Source organism: Leptinotarsa decemlineata, unplaced genomic scaffold (assembly GCF_025532065.1).
Source record: "Leptinotarsa decemlineata unplaced genomic scaffold, Ldec_3_MD MMD2_tig00026299_RagTag_RagTag, whole genome shotgun sequence".
NCBI lineage: Eukaryota > Metazoa > Arthropoda > Insecta > Coleoptera > Chrysomelidae > Leptinotarsa > Leptinotarsa decemlineata.
In genome coordinates, this window is record NW_027412676.1 from 2784057 (window position 1) to 2802540 (window position 18484).

The 18484-nt window shown below is 35.8% G+C and overlaps 1 protein-coding gene across 3 annotated transcripts in view; it reads left to right on the forward strand.

The window, feature by feature from the left end:
• LOC111509010 (nucleolar protein 4) overlaps positions 1 to 18484 on the forward strand; it is a 363566-nt gene that overhangs the window by 98328 nt on the left and 246754 nt on the right. The window lies entirely within an intron of this gene.

Consider the following 18484-nt stretch of genomic DNA (forward strand, 5'->3'; position numbering starts at 1 on the left):
GAGGCTCAAATAAATTCAATACATCGCCAGAACACTTCGTGACACGACTATCGTTAAACTTAAACCAGTCCGTTTCGTCTTTGACCAAGGCGTAATAATGAGCAAATTCAACGCCAGAACCACAGTGAACAGTGCCTGCATGAATATTATAATAGTGGTCTGCTAGATTAAAGTGTCCATCTTTTTCGAATCTTCGAAAGAGTTTGGTGCTTCCGTCAGAGGTTGAGTCTTCAATCAGTTTTATTATTAGATTGACTGGTGCCTCAGCTATACTTGTTTCCTTATGACAGTCAGTTTGTTTGGCGCATGTTTGGCAATACAGTCGATCATCACCTTTTAAATATACTATTTTCAGATGATTTAACAATACGCTTTGCACGGACTGGATATTAGTCATATTAGGAAACGCTAGATTAAGTTCCAGAAATTCACATACGTTTTTACTATCTCTTGAACACTCACTACAAAGTAAATAAGTGAGGATTTTTCCAGCAAAAGATTTACAAACACAAGACGAGATAGACTGTAAGGACTCATTCAATCCAGAGCGGTCAGGAGTATTGATTCTGCTATTGTTTTGCCCACGAAGAGTATTCAACAAGAACCCCAAGAATTCCGAACAATCCTCTTGTTGTCCTAACGAGTATCTAGTGGACTTCAAAAACTCCAGGAAATCGGTTGAAGGGAAAGATTATACATTCTTACGAAACTGCAGCTGCATGAACAGGTGTTTGAGTTTGGTGAATAAGTTGGAAACATTCTCGTTCTCGTTCATCATTAAAACCTCGTTCTTGAAATTTTTCGTCATGAACAACACTTGTGAAATAGTATTTATGTAGCAAGTGTTTCCTAAATTATTCAATCCAATTTTCTTCTCAAGATTTTCAGGACAACTCTCTACTGATTCGTAAGGAAGAACATGTTTCACATAATCTCCATAAGAACCATTACTCAAGCTGCGATCGATGCTTCCAAGAGATAAAGGGTTTCGTAGAGGGATCGATTTGGCTTCATGAAGCTCTTCCACTAAAAAGGAACCAGAACCACGAGGACTGCAACTCATATTTCGGGGGCAAGAATGACCTAAGTTCATTGACCGCACTGAAAAAGAAGAAGGTGGATCAATCACTTGTGAATTAACCTTGATAGGAGACTGATAAATATCCACATATCTTGGCTTGTTTCGAAGAGATTTCAGTTCCGTACTGAAATTAGGACAATGCATGATCTTATCAAAATTATGTGAAGGAGGAATAGTTTCAAGGACCGAAGCAGCATGAGCACGTTGAATAGCAATATTACTTCTTTCTATCAAAAAAGAGGTAGAACGGTGATCTTTCGTTGCTTAGCCTATTCTCCTTCTGAGTTCAGGAACGAATAACGGAGACCATGAACACCAAAAGTTTGAACCGCTACTGGATGTAACAGATAGTTGTAACCAAGATTTAAGTATTTTTTTCTTTTCAATTTTGCGCCAAACAATGCAGTTCCAGTGGACTTCGAACTTCCGGCTAGATGGGAAGCCACAACCGTGTCAACACAAGTGTCATGAAGAGGAAATGTTGAAACGTGACATCAGTTTGGAAACTCATTTGAGTTTGCCTTAACTATTTTATTAATCTAGACCAACACTCCAGGTAGAGGGTTCGATTGAATAATTGGTCTTACAATGTGGTTGAACAAAAGTATATGAATTTGTGATCCAACAGTAGTTAACTCTGTTCCGATATGTCAAGCTCTCATCTGTGGTCATCAAAGATTTAGTCTTTTGGTGATCCCATAGATATTTGATAGTATATTGAATTATTCTCACGTACTTATTCAATGAATAAACGGTCCGATGGTGTAACTTATGGAATTATCTTAGTGTCATACTGATAGTTCAGTGTTTCATCTTTTTTTCTTTACGGGCTTCCAGTCCTACAGAATCAGTTGCTGTGGCAAAAGTGGCAGCGGTTATGTGGGGATCACTTGTATTGTTAAAAACGAAGTAGGCATTGCATCAGCAAAGAAAATTTCTGTTCAATTTGACCACATTAGCCACCAAATGAAACAATCAGGTTGGCTTTCAATGCAGAATATGAGAAAGCTACACCTCCTCACAGTTAACCACAAAACTCTTCTGACATACGAAAACCAGCTTATCTTTGTGAGATATTGAAGTTGTTTTCAAGCATACCTAACTCTCGGACGCGACATAAAATATCTTAGAAATACAATAGCATCGCAGTTCCATTTATACTCGCAGTTTTTCTTACAATGCCGCCAGGCTCTATAACTGATTGCCGAATGAATATAAATCGTTCAGTCTTCAGAATTTCAAGGAAAGATTGAAAATCTTTAAAGGAAATTCGGACTGACAATCTTGATAACCACACACATCTGTTCGATTGTCTTTATAGATTTCTGTATTACGATTATACTTGTAAACACTCCCTTTCTCATGGTAGGGTTGAAAAACAGCTCAGGCTGAATCGCCGCCAATTCATCGTTTATTGAAATAGTATCCTACTGTCAATGCTAAGTATTCTATTGTATATTATGATTAATGAAGTCGATTTATTATTATTATTATTATTTTTTTTTTTTTTTTTTTTTTTTTCACCGTAGTGTGCGCTGGTCAGGCCCTATCCCCCGAAGCCCCGATACATTCGGGAGGGCGCGCCAGCATAATCAACCAATGACCACTCCCCACACCGTGAGGTAAGTGATCATTGGGTCCGAGAATCATGTGCCCTGAGCAAACGCAGTGAGCCAAGAATGACAGCCTTCTGCATCTGTGCGGCTAAGATTTCTGCCTTAGTGCGGCAAGCCGGTATGATTTTGAGATTCGAGAGTAGAGAAGACATCATTCCACCAAGGACTCCAATAATCAGAACGACCATCTTGACAGAGTGATCTGGATAGAGATTATTATTATTATTATTATTATTATTATTATTATTATTATTAAGATAGTAATATTTTTCCAAACCCATGGAGAGGTTCTGGAACAAACGATGAACGTAAGAGATATTGATCTGTAACAAAATTTTAAATTTTTTAAATAAACATATGGAAAACATAGTAAAGTCAGCTAATCTTATGTCTGCCTCTCAATATGGCAAACATACATACAATGAAACTCACCTCAATTATATGTTTCGGAAAATACCAAACGAACTTGAAAGGAATGGAAAAAATTCAAAAAGTTTATGGTTTGTGTATACTATAAACGATATTACATTTCGCCAGATTACAACACGATAAGAACAACATAATTACCAGAAATTTAAAATATTATTTTTATAACTTCAGTGATATTTCGTTACAATATTATCAATAATGAAGTGAATTCCATTGGAATTCCATTCATGCTTCCTTTCAATGTATCCCCTCGTAGAATACTTGCATCTCATGTTTTATAGTATATATAGTGCTCCACAAACAAATGATCAAGATCAAGAACTGATAAATTATCATATTTCTGTTTTGTACGCAACCTTTTCTAAATGCTATCAGGTTGTTTGGTGTTCCTGTCCGTTTGCTCTGGAGCTGACATTTGATTTTTTCATAAATGGTTCTTTTGATAATATGGTTCAATATCTTTTATGTATAACAAAAATAACCTATTAAGTACATAAATGAGTAACGAGATAAAGGGTGACAGGTTGAGAAACCATAAATATAAAACAGCCAAGGTTAAAGGACTTCCCATTGAGTTGAGAAGGCTTTTCTTGGGGTAAACAGAATGTACCTAAAAACACTACACTCCGAATTCATCAACCTATAAATTAGGAGAATAATGACATCGGCTTCATAACAGTAAATAGTGAAGCAACCGCTCAAACATGCTCACGCAATATATCTGAGAACGTAATGATTGAAAGCCCTCAAGTCGAAACCGGATTCCGTACCGCGGAATGTGAGCATGAAAAACTATTTCGTATTACGTTAAATAAATTTCCCAGCGCACGTAACTTACACCGAACATTTATCGCAATATTTCAGGCTCTAGACACTTGTCGGGCACCTTCGCCTCGCCTTTCCCAACTCATCCGAACGGCAATTATCCTCGGTGTCAGGTGTGGGACAAAATATAGAATACGTTCGCAATGCGGCGAGAACAGAGGAGCAGAGCCAGTCGTTCGCCCGATCCGGTTTATTGCCAGCAGGAGGACGCGCACAATGGGGTCCGCTCGCAGGAGATTAACAGCGCGCGGTGGCGGCGATGACGTCACAAAGGAATAACGTCTAACGGTGGAAGGCGTCTCGGGGAGCGGCGACAACATCGGAGCGGTAGGTATCTTTGAAAGGATACGCTTCCGTTTGGGGGATCATCAGGAGCGGGACAGTGTTGGTGGAAATTTCTACGGGGTTTTGTTTTAGAATAATAAATATTCCGAAACATTCACTACCGTCAACGTTCATATATAAGTAAAATAATTATATGACTGACTACCTATATCCAAAACTCTGTGGCAAAAGGATAATTCCAATGCCAATCCTTCCACACACACACACAACGTTCATAATTAGGATTTGATAAATGCTTGCCGAAAAACAACTACTTTCACGACGCACATTATATTTATTATATTCCACAGTATTTGTGCAAGTTTCCTCATAGAGAAAATTCTTTCAGATGTTTGTCTGGCACACCACTGATTGTTTGAGACTGGATTCATTTTAACTGCAGTGGAGTAGTAACATTTCCTTCACAAAGCTTTAAGTAAGAAATAAGCGTCCCCTGTATCAAAACTAACATAAATCAAATGAATCTGATGACTGTAGGAGAGAGTACCAAGAAAACTGATGTTTCGAATTATAATTTGAAACAGTCACCTCTCTCAACAATCCTAAGCTAGGGGATCTAGCAAAAACAACTATTTTCCTAGCTTAAGCCACATGACGAACATTCCATTGAATACATTCAACAAGTTACTGGTGATCAGACGAGAAGGATCTGCAAAAATTTGTACAGAAATGTATTGAATGTAATCCAATGTTTGTCAACTTGGTACATCGAAAGTGGGTATATGAAATAATGTTGTATTCTCAGATCAGGACTCAATCAGATTTCGTGAAAAATCACAGCTTCATTACAGGATTTACACAAAATAATCGGTAATATTCTACCTGCAATCGAATGAAATGAAGTAACAATACTTATTTTCACAGATTATTGGAAAACTGCTGATAGAATTGATCATAATCTACCAGGTGTGCTGGTACTGCATAGTCTTATGTCTGACCTCAATCAAATTATCAAATATAAAATGCAAATATAGGACCTTTTATTCGTCATCTGATGATGTTTTTCCGAAGAAAAATGTCGAGAAATACATGTGTTACGATGCATGACTGAATTTGTTACAAAAGGTTTATGATGGAATTGAACAAAACGTCGCATTGAAGAATGGTTCAAAAAACAGCAATTGATAGTTGCGATCGAAGAAAATGTTTCAACTGTCTCCCTAAATAGGTAAATTTATTCTGACTCAACCAATCTTTCAAGTCTTATCATTTGAGAGATAGCAATATAGTGGGATCAATTATAAACCGGTCAAACCTAAACTCAAAGAAACATCTCCTGATAAGAAGACTTCAATGCTGAAGAAATTCATTCCGCTTTGAAAATAAAAAATAAAAGAAAGTTACAATCTGAATATTAATAGAAAAAACCCTTGTTCAATGGGTAACTCATCAACATTGGACATAACTAATTAAAACAACGAATATATTAGTATTCAATACTTTCATTTAGGATATTTATAATTGTCAAAAACTTTTGCTAAGTCCTAATTATTACTGATTGCTGATTTAATAAGATTTATGGACACACTTTTCAACTGATCACCTTTTTTGTTACGCCGCTGAATTACCACTACATTTTATGGTGGAGGCGCAAGTACTTTTACATCTATGACCATACGATTCTTGCAAATATGGCAATTACACCTTTATGCATGTCTCTAATGAAACAATTTATTCGTTTCCTGGATCATATTTTGAATGTTAACTTGTTTTTTTCTAAGATACAAATATATAAAAGGGAAATATAACACAACATTCGTCGTTTTAAAGCTCCTGCCGTAAAAATCAACACCCCGAATAGAAGTTCTTATAAATAATAAAACACTCACATAAAATCTTTATATTCCGTTTCTCCGCCTCTTCATGCCAGCAGTTTCTCTATTTAATTTTATTTCAAACAGCAACGGCGCAGGATAACAGGCGCTGCTTGGAATATAAAGTTTAAGTTGCCGTTCGAGGAAACTTTACCCTCAATTAAGCAACTTTATAACTTCTTTTTAACTCTCAAACTATTCTGGTTATCTCTCTATTCGTTCGTTCCACCTTCAGTTAAAGGCAGAGCCACTTAATTCTTGTATGGACGACATTATAGACGTGATAAAGTTGTACGATCCAAATAGGTGCCATTCGTTACGGGTCTTGTGTTTTAATTAGTTCAATACAAGAAACACTACTTCATTGATGCTAACATTAGTTCTTCTAGTTTCTGTGAAGATTCCTGCACTAACACCTGTTGGATATAATCCAACGCCCTTTGTGACATTAGCCAGGGAAATAGTTATTTTCTGATAGATGTCAGTCCATTAACCTACAGTGTAGGAGAGTCGAGACTGGCCTGAACAAATTGTTCTTCAAGTTAATTTGATTTAAAATTAAATTTGACTTTCGGACTTCCGAATTAGATATGATGGAATATTTATTTCGATATGGAATTGGCCGATACTTGATAAAAATCAACACTTATTTCAGTCGTCATCGAAATCAAAAACCAATGCATTCGATTTATTTTTGATTCTATACAAACCAAATTTCAAATCAAACCAAAAACTGCTATCGCACATCAGACCTACACTTTTCACTCGTTTCACCAACTCGGTGGCCATCATTGGACGATTAATTATTCTAATTCCTTAAATCTAACTTCATCTATATATGTCTAATCCTCACCAGATGACATTTATCTAGCATGGCTGCAGAAAAGGTTGGAACTTCTACTTGTGAAATTGTGTATAATGCTTATAACAAGTTTGACTCTGGAGTATTTACCAAAAACATGGAGACTGCAGAGCCACCTGCATACCAAAACCTGGAAAAATCAGACGGGACATGGCGAAGGCCTTCAGACCAATCAGTCCCTTTTTTTATATTGAAGACATTAGAGAAACTACTTGACAGGTATATTAGGGACTTAGAGCACTGGCTACCAAACTGGTGTCTCGAGACTAATATGCCTACAGATCAGGTATGTTGTCAGAAACGGCTTTATGCCGGAACACGGAAAAATCAGACTATGCCTACAAGAACAAGAAAGCGCTTTTATATGCTTTCTTGGACATATATGATGCATTTGATAATATGTCTCCAGAATAATTTATCCACATGTCGATGAAAAGAGGGATCGACGACACAAGCTGTAAATGGAACCATCATGAGGAAGACAGTAAGTTACATGTGTACCAATGGGGGGCAAATCTGTCCCCACTGTCATAGAACCTAGTAATGGATGCATCTTCTGGTCCATAATGGATATAAAATACTGAACTGTGCAAAATACAGACTATGCAGTCTAGTCCTGTTCAAATATGATAACATAGTGAAGAGACGCATGCAGCAGGCCCTGCATATTATAATTATATGGACGGATGAAGATAGGCTGATCATAAGTCCAACAATATCGACCATAGTGGCATTCAGCGAGAGAACCAAAATAGAGGGTCTAGGAACTTCGAGGTGATGGAATAAATTTGTCGGTGGAGGTCAAATATCTGGTAGTGATACAAGATCCCAGGTTGACCTGGAACCAACATCTAGAAAGAGTTATAGAAAGGCTGAGGTTACACTGTTGCTGACCAGGCGCATCTACGAAAAGACATGGGGACGCAAACCAGATATGATGTATTGGCTCTACACGATTGTGGTTGAACCCATGATAATATATGCATGTATGATCTGGTGGTCAAAGATGAAAACGACATTCAGGCAACGAAAGAGCTGATGACCATACACATTGGTCCTGAACCAGCTGTGGAGATACCAGAGTTTTTGGTGTGGAATCATATTGGAAACTGGGTCTATAAGAAACATAGAGTGTACTAGGAAAACATACCAGGTAACACACAAACTAACCTTCATGAAGGGACTGTCCTAGAGGAAGGCACTGCACACTTAGAGGACCCCTGAACTAAATAGTACTGTACAACGGAGACCTCAACTGCAGGCAATGCAATGTGAAGCAGTGGACCACAGAAGGCAAATGGACAACCAAAATTGTGTTCAGAAGAATATGACGTACATCCAGTGAGGGACAACTTTCACTCACCTATTAAATTATTTCTTGTGACAAATGAGCGGAAAATTTATCGAGAAAATTTCCAGAAACGCGCGTCGAGAGACAGTTTTTTTCTGGTATGGGAAAAGTGTTTCAGTATATTCGTTTTGAGCCAGCGGTTCCAGTTCTACCAGTCAAGTTAGTCATTTTTCTTTTTATTTATTTTTCACTATTATTTTCAGTTTCTTCATAACGGAATGATACAGCGGTTTTATTACTGACATGTTTCATAACTGAAAAATGAATTTTTGAAGTTATATTTAAGGTAAGGTTACGTTAGGTTAGGTCCAAAGTGAGTAGGTCTATTCGACCCTCCGTTGCGGATTGCGGTGGAGGTGGCTCACACCTATTCACACTCGACCAAATAAACCCAGCTTCTTAACGAAGCTGATTAGTTTGTATGGTGAGTGGTCTTTTAAGTCAGATGATAAGAGTACGGCTCTGCCGAACTCTAAAAAACTGATTCAGTCCCCAGCAGGGCAGGCACAAAGTATGTGCTCTGCTGTTTCATCATTTTCCAAATAGAGGCGACACACACTTTCTCCCGACATTCCGAGTCTCTGCAAATGATGATTCAAATGACAGTGACCTGTAAGAAGGCCTGTTAGACATCGGAGTTCATCCTTACTGTAATCCAATAACTTTTTGGTTCCGAAGGGTGAAAAAAAGTCATGGAGTGAGCCAATCCTGGAAGATTCTGCCAGAAGTCCAGAAATCTTCTTGCCATCCAGGTGTTTAATCTTTGTTTGGCAAAGCCTAATGCGATGCCAATGACATGTTCTGGTCCGATGAAGCCGCTTGCGGCCCCCTCCTTTGCAAGGGAGTCAGCAGCCTCATTGCCTTCCAGGCCAGTATGGCCAGGAATCCAGGCCAAAGGCTATCTGTTTAGTCTTCCTATCGAGGAGAGTCGCTTTTGGCAATTTGCTACCGATTTAGACATTGCTCGGTAGGAGCCAAGAGCTTCCAACTCCGCTTGACTGTCCGAGAATATTTTTATTGACTTGTGTATGAGGTTGGATTCTTCCAATCTCTCCGCAAACAATTCATTAGCGTGAATTTCCGCTTGAAATACAGTCGCATAGGTTCCTAGGCAGGTTGATATCTCTGTCCTGGGTCTGCGACTGAAAACACCTGCACCAGAACCGGAATGTGTTTTTAATCCATCTGTGAACCAACAACTATGTGCTCTTAATATTCACTTCTCCCGGAGGATCCAGTTATATATTGAAAATTTTTCTAGTTTCATAAAAAACGATTTTAATTTACTTTCACTTTCAGTGCAAACACATGTTAGTGCTGAGTAAAAATGAAACTTGTGAAAATTTCATTTGCTGTTTCCCAAACATAACGAAACCTCAAATTGTAGCTGTTTTTTCATTTTCTAAAACATTCGTCAACCCCTTTCTCCTGTTAACCGATCTATATCTTTGTATAATAACGACATTTTCCCGACACCAGACTCATAATTTCTTCATTTACGATACATTTTCAGTCGTTAGTCATGACGGGGTATCGCCGCATAGCGTGCACGAGCCGTCGGCGTCGCGACTCTAACAGCGGTGGCGGCTGAACAGCGTCATTAGCGTTGAAATGGGGTGCCGCACCATCAATCACTCATTAGATCGCTCCGAAGAAACCAACTACCGCTTTCGAATTAATGAAGGTAAAGAAGGGTCTCGGAAGATGATAGCGCTGGCGGAGGAGTACGAAGCAAGGGATATTTTTTCAGCCTGAAAACACAACACAAATTTCCTGCATATGCAATTGGCAATACACCTGAAAGCGTCGACTTTCAATTTTTGAACGGGCACACTTGCAAACCGGTTTCGGGCTCCTTAGCCACTCGTCAGTGCAAGATAGTGGCCATCATCGACCTAAAGTCAATGATATTTTATAATTGAATATCGAAATTCTTTCAGAGTATTTCATTACTTGTCTTAAGTTGGAGCGAACCAACAAAAATGTCACTCCATCTAGTGGACGAGGAAATTGTCCGTGAAGATTTGTGAAAAATACTTTGATTTTTACACAGTAACTTATCGGGGAAAACTAAAAATTTTGCCCTTCTACACTTGTATAAAGTTCTCCATTATAATTTTTTTTTTCAGATTGTGGAAGGTAACAATTACCCAAAAAAGGTCGATAAAAAAACTGATTTTTTTCCTCCACAAAAAATGACTTTCGTTAATATAAATAGAACAATTGAACAAAAAAAATCAAAAAATAAAAAGTGGAGAGATTCCAAGCCAAGTTACTTCACGACGTTTCGATTGTTAGTATCCACAATCGTCTTCGGGTGATGACTGGACTAATGCCTCCGAGAAATGACTATTTAGGAGTCATACGAGTACTTTCACTAATATCCGCTTTCCTTTTTCCGCTTCACCGGTTAAGTGGGATATGACCGTTTGGCGGGAGTTTGCCATTTTTAGCTTGATTATGGGTTTCCATGTGTTGCGTATCTCTACGCTAGCTTGGCTGAATACATTGTTGGACAACATGTATGCGGCTTCTTTGAATTTATTCCTAAACCAATGTTCCTCCCTGTGTATGATCTCGGCTTGGGACCACTCGATGTTATGTTGATGGGTCAAAACATGTTCTGTTATTCCTGATTTGCTGGTTTTCCCTCGCTGTGTGTGTTTATTGTGCTCGGCGATGGCCTATTAGTTTCACCGATATAGGATTTTCCGCACTCACAGGGTTTCCGGTAAATGCAATTTTTGGAATCGAAATCAGCGTTTGGTAGCTTGGTTTTCGTGAGGCTGCTACGGATAGAATTTCCGGATCTGAAGCAGGTTCTGATGTTGTACTTGGATCCAATTCTTATTATCCTTTTCGATAATCCTCTGATGCACAATCAGTGCAAGCACTGGTTGTGACGACTTCTCTTCTTTGCGAGGCCCCTGCTGTCTTTTAGCCAAAGTCTATTCCACCATCGTTTTGGAGTAGCCATTCCGTTGAAGATCATTTTTGATGGTCTTGATGGTTCCTCTTTGAGTCGATTGACGATGGTTGGAGTCGTGGTTCAGATGGTACTGTCCCGTGTGAGTGGGTTTTCGGTATACAGATGTTTCCCACTTAGTTTCCCACTTAGCCAAATCTCTGGAGCTGATGATCGGTCTGTGGATTTTGGGTAGTCCATACAAGTGAGGGGGCTCACTGTGGTGCGGTGTTAGCGGTGTTGACGCCAAGAAGTCTGAATGCAGCGTGAAACTTTCAATAAATAGCACTGCTCATAACCCTTCCGAAATTTTATCCAGCGGCTGGATTTAGCAATTAGCGTCCGCCACATTCAGCTTCGTCCCCTTGGAAGCAGTGTTATAGAATTCGATTGTTGCACCATCTATTACAATGTGTACAATTTTTCAATCGTATCGAGAGCCATTGACGAGAGCGAATCGATGAAAACATCAGGTATATTACATGCACCTTGGCTAGCAATGTGCAAAATTTCCAATTTCTGACGGCCAAAATACGTCAAAAATGCTGTCTCAGTTTCGGATATAAATAGTACCCAACTTTGTGATTGTTTCAATTCGAACTCAGCTTGCATGTGATTTTCATACATATCTATCTTCTTTCGGGTTCGGCATCAATTTTTGAAGAACGTACAAGTATCCTTTGTGAGTCGTTTACTCTCCTCGCACGAATGAATATTCCCCCTTCGCTTCCCACTCGCCTCATCAACACGCAGTTCAATGCTGCTCGACCGACTAACCGGGTATTAATCATAGGATCGTGTTTTTGATGGGATTTCTCTTGTGAGGAGATGTTGCGAGTTTGCGATGGATTAGTAAAGTTTCGCTTTCACTTTGTCGAATACATATTATAACGCAGACTTTTATTCTCGGAAAACGTCTTATTTCGAAGAATGAAAAAGTATAAGAAACGTTAAAAATAAGCGTATGAATCTTACGTTGCAAAAACTGACAAAATGGAGTAGTTATTGATGTAACAGGAGAAAAGTAAATGTTAATAGCACGAGTTAATCATTATAGTAAATTGAGCGACGACTGAGAGTAGCCAGATTGAGACCATTGCGATGATAAGTAACGAGACCTGACGAGTGGGCAATTTGAGACCCCGGCGTCAAGTCACAAAACCTTAAAGCTTGTCACTTACTGAGGAGTGGGCAGATTGAGGCATCAGTAAAAATGGATTCCAAGCCGTAACCAAAACTAAAGAATAACTGAAAACTTTAGACGCGGTTCTTCCCAGACTTCAGAATATCAGATTGCTGACCAAGGTTTAATTTTTATTTTTTCGTTGTTTAAATAATTAAGCAGTTGAAGAATTATTTTTTCGTTGGAAGTCAGAATCATTTCTCAACAGGATAACTTCATTTTTTCTTTAAATACATTCAATTATTTAATTAGTTGAAAATTTAAAAAATCAACTCGTTTGATTTTCTTTCGAAAGCAGCAAAATAATACCTTATATCCAAAACAAACACTATTCACAAACACCAGAACTTGGTTGGTGAATCGCGCGTCGATAAGAGTGTTGCAGCTCTGGTGTTTGGGATTGGTGCTTGTTTTGGAAATCATTATTTTCCTGTTTTTAGATTTACAATAGCATTCAGAAAAAAATTTAATGAGATTTTTTTTCATTTTCAACCAATTAAACAAGTGAATATAAATAAAAAAGCTTTCAACGAAAAAATAATTCTTCAGCTACTCAATTATTCAAATTATATAGGTTTTTGAATCAACATTTTTCTAACTCGCGTCCCCATAGATTTATTTTTTGTCAAATTCTGGAGTTATTTATTTTTAAATAAACATTGTAATATATTGAAGGTAATATCGTATCAAAATATAAATGAGTAATACAATAAAATCTGAAAATCCATATAAAACGAGACACTAGTTGAATTTTGTTTGAAGGTGATTGACAATATTTCATGATGAATTTCATTAGTTCGGAGTGTTCGGACTTCCATTGTCAATGGAACCATTTTACAAAATAAATGGTTTGAAATCCTCAAAAGAACTAATACAAATTAACTATCAAAAAAGAATAGCTGAAAAAAATAACAATTATATCAAGCAAAAATTTCTTATTTTTTTGTTTTCATTTTCTGTTTAATTGTTCTATTTTCCTACTTGTATTTTATTTCATTGTAATTTAATTTCAGGTTTTTTGTGCTTAATATTATTGTTATTTTCAGCTATTCTTTCTCAATTTTTAATAAATCATTTTATACATATAATATTAGACAATGGAAATCCGAACTAATGAAATTATATAAGATTATATAAAATGATTTGAAATCCCTAAAGGAACCAATACAAATTAAAAATCAAAAAAATAATAGCTGAAAAAATTAACAATTATATTAAGCAAAAATCTAAACTTTTTTTGTTTTTTTTTTTGTTTAAATGTTCTATTTTTCTACTTGTATTTTATTTCATTGTAATTTTATTTCAGGTTTTTTTTTTGTTAATATAATTGTGATTTTCAGCTATTGTTTTTCATGTTTCATTTGTATTGTTTTTTTTAGGGATTTCAAATCATTTTATATAATATTAAACAATGGAAGATCGAACTAATGAAATTCAGGAGTTGAATTGGGTTAATAATAACACGTGTTACAATTCAAACTAAAAGATATGGAAATGACTGAAAGATATTTCATCAGATATTTCAACTCTAAACAAAATTGTTTTGGAACCCATTACCGTATTTGTAACGAGTTATAAGTCATAAAATGACTTATGTCAATGAATGTAATCCTGTTGAGAAATAACGATTATGATTTGAAAGAAGAAATAATTTCTCGACTAGTTATTTAAAAAATGAAGAAATAAAAATAAAACAATTACGCACAATAGAAAAAAATTACATGTTTTTTTTTAAACTTTATTTGTTCATGACTAAAAAATGGTAAAATAGATTTTATACTAGTTTGCAATTATTATCGCTCTTTTAGTTACGGAAACTTTTAAAAATTGTAATGCGTAAGGTAGAATACTTTGGAAATGTTTATGACTCGATCTTCTCGAATACCTATATAAAAGCATGGTTCCAAGAGGTTAAAATTTTTGAGTTCATTCTTTGAACTTTTATGTCGCCATTTATAAAACGGTGCTCGAAAAAAATCGTTAATCTCACTTTTTGAAGAACTTTTTTCCTCTTATTTCAAGTTTTTGAGTTATCGAAAAATTAAATGACATATTTTCCTCAACTCAATTTGTCAATAACAATTGCAATTTTTTGTGTTCCGAAAAATTATTTAAAACTGTTTCTTCACGTGTTTCTGAATCCAATGACATGTCACTTATATTTTTCGGAGCTTCATGTTCTTGTGAACTAGACTATACGGAGTATATGACCACGATCTATTTGTTACTGCATCTCACCAGTCTCCATCGAATAAGTAGTATCTTTCGTCTTCTTCTTCTTCTTGGTGTGTGAAATACTCATTGCTTTATATTCTGGCGGTGACGCTGCGCCACTCTGCAAAATGCAAAATTTACGGCTACCAGTCAGAGCTTAGCGTAACCCTCGGGGAACGTATAACACGAGATGACAAGTCGCAGGTGTTTGGGGATCAGTGAAGCCGACGCGGTTTTATAAGGTGCATGAAGCATGCACCGATGCAGGGAGGTTCGCAAAATTTTGTTGATATGGTATACGGAAGAGTAGTTCGAATAATTATGGAGAGTACGTCATAAAATTTCCGATTGATTCGTTGCCTGTAGAGTTTTTTTAATTAACACGCTTTTATTAGCTTCACCTGTATGTATGTGTGTTTGTAACTCAAAAGCTCGGGATCTCTATTTGACAAAATTATCGACATTACTGCTTGATCTATTCGCGGGCAGATGGCGCTGTACGTAACCTCCTTGATATAATTCGAACTCACTTTACATGTATTTCTTCATTTGAAAAAAGTATTTTTTTTATTAACACGCGCGCCTGCTGCCTTATTTGTAACCCTCCTTTGCGCGCCTGCTGCCTTGGCTTGGTAGCTGATTTTCAGGCTCCCTCTCCGAAATCGGAAAATATCAATGGTCATTTTCCTAAATAATATACGGCTGATTAATCCCAACGTTTAGATAAAATAAATATAGTTTAAAAAGACTAAAAAACACGCTTTTATAGCATACGAAAGTGAAAAATGAAAAATAAATATAGTTTAAAAAACCAAAAAACACGCTTTTAAAGCACATCGAACCAAAAAGTTAAAAATATTTTTTTCAAATGAGCTCAAAGCAATAACGAACGAAAAATACTAGTATTATTGTGATCGTTATTGAATAAAATGGCTTTTTGTAAATAATTAGTTTAATAGTCATGGTTATCCAATCAAAATAAAATGAAACAGAATGACAGAAATTAGTAATATAGTAACTTAAAAAAAAGACCAAAAAAGAGCTCAAAGCAACATGTGTATGAAAGAGCTGGGCATGTGCTATGAAAGAGCCGGGTTTCTCTTTACAAAAAGACAGCCTTTCAGCAAATAAACATTACTTAATAAAATATTTATCTGCTATTTAAATCTTATCAAACTGTTGAATTGCTTATTTCTGTGAGAATCAGTTATTTATCAATCTTTCATCACAATGTTTCAACAATCTTAAGCAATATAATGTATATTTTTTAATAATTGGTCTCCATTATGAAATAATTAATTAACTAGGAACCTTGTAATGTCACAAGGCTCCTCTTTATAAAAAAACAGTCTTTCAGCAATAACAATCTCTTAATAAATTATTTATCTCTTATAAAAACCTAATCAAACTTGAACATTGCTTATTTCTATCAAAATCAGATTTATTTATCTGTTTCAAATCACAATCTTACAATATTCTTAATCATCTTGATACAATTATAATTTTTTTCTAAATCTTACACAAATTTTACACTGGTACAATTCTACTTTGATCTTAGAATCTTCATTACACATAATACAATAATTTTTATCTTGCTGTGAAATAATCTTCTTGTTTTTCAGTTCCAATAGATTAATTTCATCATCTGTGCTTGTTAATGAATCATCGTGCAAAGATATGTTGGCGCTGGAATCACTGGACTCATGTGCCTTGGAACTTAGATTTTTTTATATTTTGTGTTTTGTTAACATTTTCCTTCTCTTTTTCCTCGTGTTATTTTTTTCTGAAGCTGGATTAGGTCTGTCGGTCACATATGATGCAAGGAACGCATCGTCAGAAAATATGTTAGAATTTAAAGGATATATGCCAATTTTGATGAATTCTTGAGTACCATTTTGTAGGCATAAAGCTGCTAAATAGGCATCTCTAACAAACTGCGCAATTTGGTAGTTTGTAGTGTATTGAAAGAGCCGGCTCTTTCAAAGCTTCCACAAGTGGCTCTTTCAAAACATTTTGTAACAATACAACATATCAATTTTATCAACCCTTACTGCACTTTTCTTTATAAAATAAATTAAGCAAACGCAAACAAACATACTTTTTCGTTCTAAAATCTTTGATGTGGTCTACCGATGCCATTCGTTTTCGCAGAACTGTCAAATGTTTGTGGATGACAGCTATTCAGTGTTGTCATACAAACATTAAAATTAAATTATGGTAGGATTTTGGTAAGAGGTAGAAAATCACATCGGCTCTTTCAAAGCCTGACTCTTTCATACACACTCTCTCCCACCCTAAATTGCAAAAAGTTGAATTTGTTCATGTCACCGTCACGGTGTAAAGATTTTGTTGATTTCATTTAAGAATGATATAGGTTTTCAATGATTATTTCCTTCAAAGAAAAAAAAATATGAAGAAATTCAAGTCACCAAAATAGAGTTTTACAGCGATAAAACGCTTCTTTCGAACAGTGATAAAAGTGACAGCTATGAAATCAACATGTCGTTAAGTAATAAAATCCATTCAATTTGAATATTTTGTTCTTATATCGATACACTTAGATAACTAGACAGCAACTCTACTGACCTAACTCAAATGACTGAGAATCAAATAAAATTCACCAATACCATAAACAGATACACGTCACAGATTTACATAACCTCTCGAAAACAATCCTTCAATTCAAACTCTACCTTGAATACCAATAATTTATATGATATTCAGAAATTTCAATATCTTGATCGAAACTTATTGGTATTTTTCTGATTGATTCGGCCGTTACTTGATGAAGATCCATAGTAATTTCAAAAACTACACATCACAATTTGATCAAACACAATGAGATCAAATCGTGAGGTGTAGTTTTTGAAACTTTTGGTATAATAATCGATATATTATTCTGAATAGGAGCAATCAGATACCCAGAAAAGATAAAACCACTCATCCTAATACTGAGTCGTGGTTTTATCATGCTCGTTGCTATCATGGTATTGCAAAAGACCTCGAAAGTTTATCCACCAATTTCCATTTTCCATTAGTGTTGGGATAATTCGAATTAAAAATAATCGACAATTCGATTCATAATACTTCGAGATATTGAATCGTTCATCAAGATAATTCGAATTAATATAGATATTATTCGCATTCACAGATCGCACAACTCAAACGTATGCTTTTCGAAATTGGCGTTACTATTGGCGGTTGATATAATAATATTTTTATCACAGTAGCTATTTTTAAAGAGGTTACGAAGTAATAATATTGAAATAAATGTACTACAAGACATTGCCTATTGAACTACAACCACTTCACAAATTGGTCATTTGTCATTATTAGGTAGACTACTGATAGTTTAGGTTCCAATTGGGAATGGATAGAGAAGATATGTGAATAAGAATGTCTGAAGAATGAACAGGGTAGGCATTGAGAAAATTTCAAAATAATTGATATTGAACTTTTTTCCAAAATCAAACATAAAACCGAATGAATGTAAACAACAATAAATTCATGAATCAAATAATCACAATAAAAAATTCAAATTAGTTCTCAATATAAAAATAAAATAAAACATTCTTAGATAGCAAAGATCACATCAAAATCACAGTTGAATCTAATAAGGTACAATTCACATACTATTTAAAAAAATAATTTCATCCATATGTTTGGGAGACGACTCCCTCTATTGTTAATTGTCCCGTTTTGGAAAATACTCGTTGTGATGGGACCGATGTGGCAAGTACCGATAAATACTCAACAGCCAACTTATACAGCTCTGGAAAAGTACTTTTGTGTGTTTTTC